At 31.3% G+C, this 8070-nt stretch overlaps 1 long non-coding RNA gene across 1 annotated transcript; it reads right to left on the minus strand.

Annotated features, from left to right (window-relative positions):
• Window positions 1–4323: 4323 nt before the first annotated feature.
• Window positions 4324–7141, minus strand: LOC148603466 (uncharacterized). The gene is made up of 3 exons (XR_015916607.1): window positions 6990–7141; window positions 5580–5732; window positions 4324–4445 (listed from the first exon to the last, which is right to left on the minus strand). It is a non-coding gene; the product is annotated as an uncharacterized LOC148603466 (long non-coding RNA).
• Between the last annotated feature and the right edge of the window lie 929 nt (window positions 7142–8070).

Genomic DNA, 8070 nt, shown 5'->3' on the forward strand with positions numbered 1-8070 from the left:
AAAAAGACTAACTATAAGTATTGAAATGAAACACAACATGCATAATAGAAGCATACGATGGATAGAGAAAAAGAATATTTCATGACAATGTAACATAATGGGTATCATCATTAGTTATTTGGAGATCTCTAGATTATGTTATGTAACACATACCATCAACAACAGTGACCAGTGTTTGTGTATAAACATTCAATTAATACTAATATCAAGGACGCTTACCCTACCGGTGCACCTGGTCCATGCTCCCAGTTTTTAGTGGAGTCCGAGTTGCTCATTTACTTTTGTTACTTTGTATGTATGATTTTAGTTACTTTATGTTCTTTGTTGTGTGTGTCTGTTTTCAATGTCTGGTCTATGTCCCTGGATTACATTCTTTTGATTACCGCTATAACCTTGGTTCCCTTGATTACTCTTATCTATATCCTCACTCTATTCTCTTCTTTTTTATGTTACTAATCAGTTAATGAAATAAGTGTTACTTCTAAGAACAACGTGATTGATTAACATATATACGACCCAGAATGTTATAAATTAACAAAGTATAAATACGAAAGACAATTGAGTATCAGGACGATTCTTATAAACCTAGCTACTTCTTCTTTGTCTTTCGTGCTACGACTTGATGTGTAAATAAACCGCTTTATGTTATTTTAGTTTATTTACGCTACGTCACAAAACGAAACCAAATTGTAACTAACATTTCAAGTTATGTTTCATGGATTTTTGAGTGTTTAAAATCTCGATCGGTCATTTTAAATTAAAGCTAATTTAAATTTAAGGATTATTGAAAACGAGCTGATATTACTGTAGTGCATTCTGTGTTGTATGTTGAATAAAACTGATGTTTTATTGAAAACGAGTTATACTACTGTTGTGTATTCTGTGTTGTATGTTGAATAAAATTGATGTTTTATTGAAAACGAGCTAATATTACTGCTATGCATTCTGTGTTGTATGTTGAATAAAATTGATGTATTACTTACTTAGTAACTTGATATTATTTTTATGACTAAAACACAATGTTTTAAGAACAAGTGTATTGTTTAAAATAGCAGATACTCTGCAAAGAAAAAAATCACGACTATTTTCATAAATGTATGAAAACAATCAACAAAGCTACATTAATAAAATTCGTCTAGAATAGATTAAAGCTAAAAGCTTGAAATTGATATCATTGTAAAGTAAAAGGGTTGCTTGCATTGAATGCTTGCCCATTAAGTGTGGGAATAAGGTAATACAAACTTCAAAAGCGATATACAAATATTTGAGAAGTATCTGTGTACAGCATTAAATTTTCAATATTCATATGATTAGTGATTTGTATGTACCCGTTGTTTACTATCATATCACAACTCATACATTATACCAGAGCTTGCCGAGACTACGCAGACTGTTTGTATCGCGCTAGAATTGTAACAAATAGGCTTCTGCAGCAGGGTTATGTTGCTACAAGATTCAAGTCATTACTACAAATGTTTTATAGTCGTCATCATGAACTCGTGGATCGTTATGGTGTATTCATCTGCGCCATGAAAACTGATTTGTTCAACATGTCGTATTTTTCCTTTCCTCTTTCGTCTACCTCGGACAAGACTTTTTATGAGGAACTCGGTGGGTGTTTCTAGAACAGCAGAGGACGCTTACCCTACCGGTGCACCTGGTCCATGCTCCCAATTTTTAGTGGAGTCCGAGTTGCTCATTTACTTTTGTTACTTTGTATGTATGATTTTAGTTACTTTATGTTCTTTGTTGTGTGTGTCTGTTTTCCATGTCTGGTCTATGTCCCTGGATTACATTCTTTTGATTACCGCTATAACCTTGGTTCCCTTGATTACTCTTATCTATATCCTCACTCCATTCTCTTCTTTTTATATTACTAATCAGTTAATGAAATAAGTGTTACTTCTAAGAACAACGTGATTGATTAACATATATACGACCCAGAATGTTATAAATTAACAAAGTATAAATACGAAAGACAATTGAGTATCAGGACGATTCTTATAAATCTAGCTACTTCTTCTTTGTATTTCGTGCTACGACTTGATGTGTAAATAAACCGCTTTATGTTATTTTAGTTTATTTACGCCACGTCACAAAAAGAAACCAAATTGTAACTAACATTTCAAGTTATGTTTCATGGATTTTTGAGTGTTTAAAATCTCGATCGGTCATTTTAAATTAAAGCTAATTTAAATTTAAGGATTATTGAAAACGAGCTGATATTACTGTTGTGCATTCTGTGTTGTATGTTGAATAAAACTGATGTTTTATTGAAAACGAGTTATACTACTGTTGTGTATTCTGTGTTGTATGTTGAGTAAAATTGATGTTTTATTGAAAACGAGCTAATATTACTGCTATGCATTCTGTGTTGTATGTTGAATAAAATTGATGTATTATTTACTTAGTAACTTGATATTATTTTTATGACTAAAACACAATGTTTTAAGAACAAGTGTATTGTTTAAAATAGCAGATACTCTGCAAAGAAAAAAATCACGACTATTTTCATAAATGTATGAAAACAATCAAGAAAGCCACATTAATAAAATTCGTCTAGAATAGATTAAAGCTAAAAGCTTGAAATTGATATCATTGTAAAGAAAAAGGGTTGCTTGCATTGAATGCTTGCCCATTAAGTGTGGGAATAAGGTAATACAAACTTCAAAAGCGATATACAAACATTTGAGAAGTATCTGTGTACAGCATTAAATTTTCAATATTCATATGATTAGTGATTTGTATGTACCCGTTGTTTACTATCATATCACAACTCATACATTAAACCAGAGCTTGCCGAGACTACGCAGACTGTTTGTATCGCGTTAGAATTGTAACAAATAGGTTTCTGCAGCAGGGTTATGTTGCTACAAGATTCAAGTCATTACTACAAATGTTTTATAGTCGTCATCATGAACTCGTGGATCGTTATGGTGTATCCATCTGCGCCATGAAAACTGATTTGTTCAACGTGTCGTATTTTCCTTTCCTCTTTCGTCTACCTCGGACAAGACCTTTTATGAGGAACTCGGTGGGTGTTTCTAGAACAGCAGAGGACGCTTACCCTACCGGTGCACCTGGTCCATGCTCCCAATTTTTAGTGGAGTCCGAGTTGCTCATTTGCTTTTTTACCTTGTATGTATGACTTTAGTTATTCTGTGTTCTTTGTTGTGTGTGTCTGTTTTCCATGTCTGGACTCTCTCTCTCTCTCTCTCTCTCTCTCTCTGTGTGTTATATTTGTAAGTGTGCGTTTTCACCAAACTAACAACCCTGTTTTTCACAATCGTGTACTTCGAGAACTTAAAAGAATAACGGGGAGAGATATGTGTTCCGTCCAAATCGTGACAAATTCTGATTTGAAAATTGCAACTTTGACCAGTCTTATTAACAAACGGTAAAAGAGTTTATCGCTGCGAATATTTTGTTATCGCTTTCCCTCACATAACTTACCCCAAATTACATTGAATTTGAAAATTTGAGTCAAAAACTAACTCTGTATTAATTTTGTTTTATGTCAGGCTAATCATACTGTTTTTTAATTCATTTTGAATATACCACACGTAAATTGGAAGGCCGTGTTTGACCTTTTATTAAAAAAAAGTTCAATTAACATACATAGTAACCAGTGCCTTAAATGGTATATATCTGTAAAAAAATTAGTACATTTATTTATTATCAACCACAGCGCATTAACCAGTGTGATTTATTAATTTGATATCAAGTTCAAGATCAAATTCTGGTGTTGAAAAAATGTGTATGGTAATTTTTTATTATTAATCTTATCAAATTTGGTCAATTTCGGATATGTTATTTACTACATTTACATCATGATACTTAGATGAAATAAATGTTTTCGCCCTAGTGGGAATTGTTCTTAGATAATTACCAGATTATTTGCACTTGCTATATGATGTGTGTAATCTATCATTTCGCTACATTGTGTATGTAAGATCGTTTTTGTTCACTTGATTACTCTTTCAAGTGATAACGTTTATTACAGGTTTTTTTTTTTATTTTGAATTATTTGAATCATCCCACTGCTAACGTTTCAGTATCCGGTTGCCGATATTTAATTCAAAATGATACTTTAATATGAAGTAAAGCTGAACACAAATATAAGGGACTCGACAGATGGACTTAATTCTTCCATATTCAATCACAAGTGTTCAATAAATAAAAAAAATATGAATTTTCGCCAAAACATCTTTGTGTATAACTATTCAATATATTGAACAACAGGTATTTCAAACTGTTGTTTAGATAACCAATGACAACAATGCACGTATTCGTTTGTCAAAAAGACGAAGACATATAAATCCATTATCATTGCATCTTTTTACTTTTGATATACATTTTAACATTAAATTGTAAATTAATTGGTCCACAAGTTTACTTCCCGATGAGACCACCATTCCCAAAGCCCTCAGTTATGGCGCCATCATCTAAAAATATTTCATACATACTATCAGTTCATAATAAAACAACAAAGCCAGAATATTTAACAGGCTGTCAATATAACACTTAGGCAGATCCTATGATGTTGGTGGCACAGGCAAAATTTTATCCCACTGTATGTTTTGCTCCAATGTGATGTATATACCATATGTATGTCAAAAAGTGTAAAGATTTAAAACGGCAATAGATGGTTCGGGAAATTTTTTTTAGTTTCCCTAACAAAGCAACCAACTTTTGCTTTAATTTAAGTATTATCTCACTTTTACTAATGAATTGCAATGCTTTCTATGTAGTTATTTTTCTTCAATCGTAGGAGTTAATCTTTGAACTTTGAGAAAAAGGTAAACATTGTTTTAAAACAAAATTTGTCGTGTGCTACCCACTGCCTGTTTTTTTAGCAACTCTTTTAAAATTGTTCTTAAGATAGCAGTAAATGAATTATTATGACAAACCATATCATTTTGTTTATGTCCTATAATTCATAATACCCAAAGCTTTCATAGGCTCATTTTAAAAGAACTTGACATACATAGTAACTAGTGGATTATTGAATATATCCAATCAATATAAGTAAATTGTGTAATCTTAACTTCTTATCTCAGCGTAATGTAATTCTGCAAATTATATACACGGAGTGAAAATGTGCCGACAATCAATAAAGTTTCACAAAGTCAGATGTTGTCTTAACGATGAACACACCCTTCAGAATATTGTTAAAAACAGCATCAGATTATATGCATGCTGTCACAAATACTGTTTTGTATGCGCTCCTCTGAGATATCCGAGATCTGAACATGAACATATTATCATTTTAGCATCGTCTACAAGATAGTTATTATTGTAAATCAAACGAGCTGAATTTTAAAAAAAAGTTAATATTGTCTTGTCACACAAATTCTACAACATCCACCGTTATTTCAATCACATATCATCTGAGACGAGCTAAGCTGTGTATATCTCTAACAAAAATCATATATATATATATATATAGATATGTAATTATTAACACTTTGTCTTGAAAATAATACCAATCTATAAAATAGACTACACTGAGTTTCAGTTCAAGAAAAAGTGTTGCAATTTAACATAATACAATAGAGCACCAATAACAAAACACTAACCTTTTAAAACGCATTTGCTCGTTTCAGTGTCGTAAACAAAGTTCGTAGGGCACTTGGTATATTGGCCTTCAAGTGTTTTCTCTTTAAGCACCTGTCTGATGATTCGTTGGTTCGTCTCCTTATTAACATTTTCTATACCTCTCCCTAGAACGACTGTGAAAAAATTGAATAATGAGGTTTCGACATTTACCTATTTGGTTCACTTGTACTTGAGGAAATATATAAAGCTACAGTATATATTTACTGTATATATGATTTTTAAACGATAGAGGAGTAACTGCAGTTTATTTTTTATCAGGTCAAAGAAAAAGTTCAGATTTGTGTATAAATGTTTTTCCGGCCGAAAAAGTAAGCGTACGGAACACTGATTGGTGAATTGTTTATGCTTATTCTCCTATCGAATCGAGGAAAGCGTACAAAACACCGGATGCTGAACAATTGTAGTTTATTTTTCTATCATGAAAAAAGTTATTGTCGAATAATTTATTTTTATTTTTCTATATCGTAGAAGAGAGTGTACGGGAACACTGCCTGGAAAATTACTGACATTTCTTTTCCTGTCGGGTTGAACAAAAATTGTTAATAAAAACTTTTATAACGTTTAAGATATTCAGTAGTCGATATGGATCAATAATGATAGAAATACTTTTAGCACAGCTAATAGATGTAACTGAACCACGCAAAGTATTAGATAGGGCTTGGATGGAGGAATTGATTTTAACTTTCCAGTAGTTAAAATCGACTTCTCCATCTCAAAAAAGGTTCGATGTTACTATTTTAAAACATCATACCTTATATATAAAAATGTCATAATTCATTGTAATATCTATTAAGAAACTGTTTTGTTGCAAAATAATAGTTATCTGCTCTTGTTAGTTCATTTTAGAGTGGATTTGATGAAATGCACTCCACAACAAGGGTTGATTACTCTTCTTTTGTAACTGACATTATTTTAAAACCTATATCGATTTCTGTAGATACGTTAAGATCGCAGTTTGGTTTATATGAATGCACGTGACATATTATGAATTGTAATGCAACTTTGGAATAACGAGTTTTCAAGATTTGAAAAAAAAATAATATTTGACTTATTCTTTTGAAGAAGTATGATTAAAAGAGGATAGAAATAAATAAAGGATCTCATTTTTACATATTTTTCTGCGTTTGGGGAATCAATCTGTAGAGCTGATGGCTATCTCCTAAATAGTGATAAGGAGATATAATTCAAAAGTTCAATGTTTGTATAGAACATACAGTGTAGAAGAAATATTTGACTATCGAATGAAACAAATAATAAAGCGTTTTATCATAACATGCATGTGTTTGCTTATTTAAAATTAAACCAAAACAATTAAAAAGATAAACGATTGAACATCGGGGTTATCTACGTATACATTTACATGTACTTACATGAATTAGTTACGTTGTTAGAAAGTAGAGCCAAAATCAGCACCGAAAGTAGACATTGCTGAACCAGCATGGTAGATTCACTTATGATTAATTTGAAATGTCCAAATTAAAAACTAAACTTCTATTAAACCAAAACCGATATTTATAGAATATGGCCATATTGAGATAAGCCTATTAAATTGGCAAAACAATAAGATAAAATTAGAATATGTTTACTCAAAGTGTTTTTGGAAGTAGAAAAAACAGCGAAGTACTTACCAGTACTTTGGCATTTAATATATTAAAGTTTGTTAAAGATTACGGTGGATTAAGATTTATTTTGTGTACTATTACTACAATTAACCTAATTCATACATCGATAGTGAAAATAATCGTTTATTTATATATTAATTGTTACAATTTAATACTCACATGTTTGTAAATATATTGTTGACGCATGTCAAGACGTCATTTAGAATTAACTTGTTCATTAAATTTGTTATGTTTATCTCACTAATAGCCATAACACTTCTGAATTAACATAAGCTTCTCTATTTTTTTTTTAAATCAAATTTGGGCAGAACTTAATCTGGAAACAGAACTAAAGTACTAACCTCTACGAAGGAGCGACGTAGCTAGGCATCATGGCTAACAGTGATATGAACGCATTTTATACACTACAAGTTTTTTACCACACTACCGTCATGTAAGGGCGTAAAGAGAAGATAAAGATACATTTTATTTCCTTTTAAAATCTTTAAAAAAATCAGGTATATTTTGTTAAATTAGATTAGTTAATTTTTGCATGGTTTATCGATGTATGTCTATCAAGTTAAAGATCAACTCTTCGCGCATTAGTTAAAGGTGAATTTGTACCCTAGTTTTCTGCATTTTATGTTTCCTTGCACCATGTCCATGTCATTGAATTTTTAATTAGCTTACAGAAACAGTAAGTACTCTTTCGAGGTAGATACAGCATGTTGTATTTTGTCCGATTTGTTGAGGCGTTGTATTCTGTATCGATCTCAAGAGATAAATCTGAATTCGACAAATTATAAAAGTTCATTTACCGTTTTATCTCTCACTACTATCCTAGGTTAGG

The sequence above is a fragment of the Perna viridis genome, chromosome 11, assembly GCF_037379345.1.
Source record: "Perna viridis isolate PV_CMFRI_1.1 ecotype Kerala chromosome 11, ASM3737934v1, whole genome shotgun sequence".
In the NCBI taxonomy this organism is placed as follows: Eukaryota; Metazoa; Mollusca; class Bivalvia; order Mytilida; family Mytilidae; genus Perna; species Perna viridis.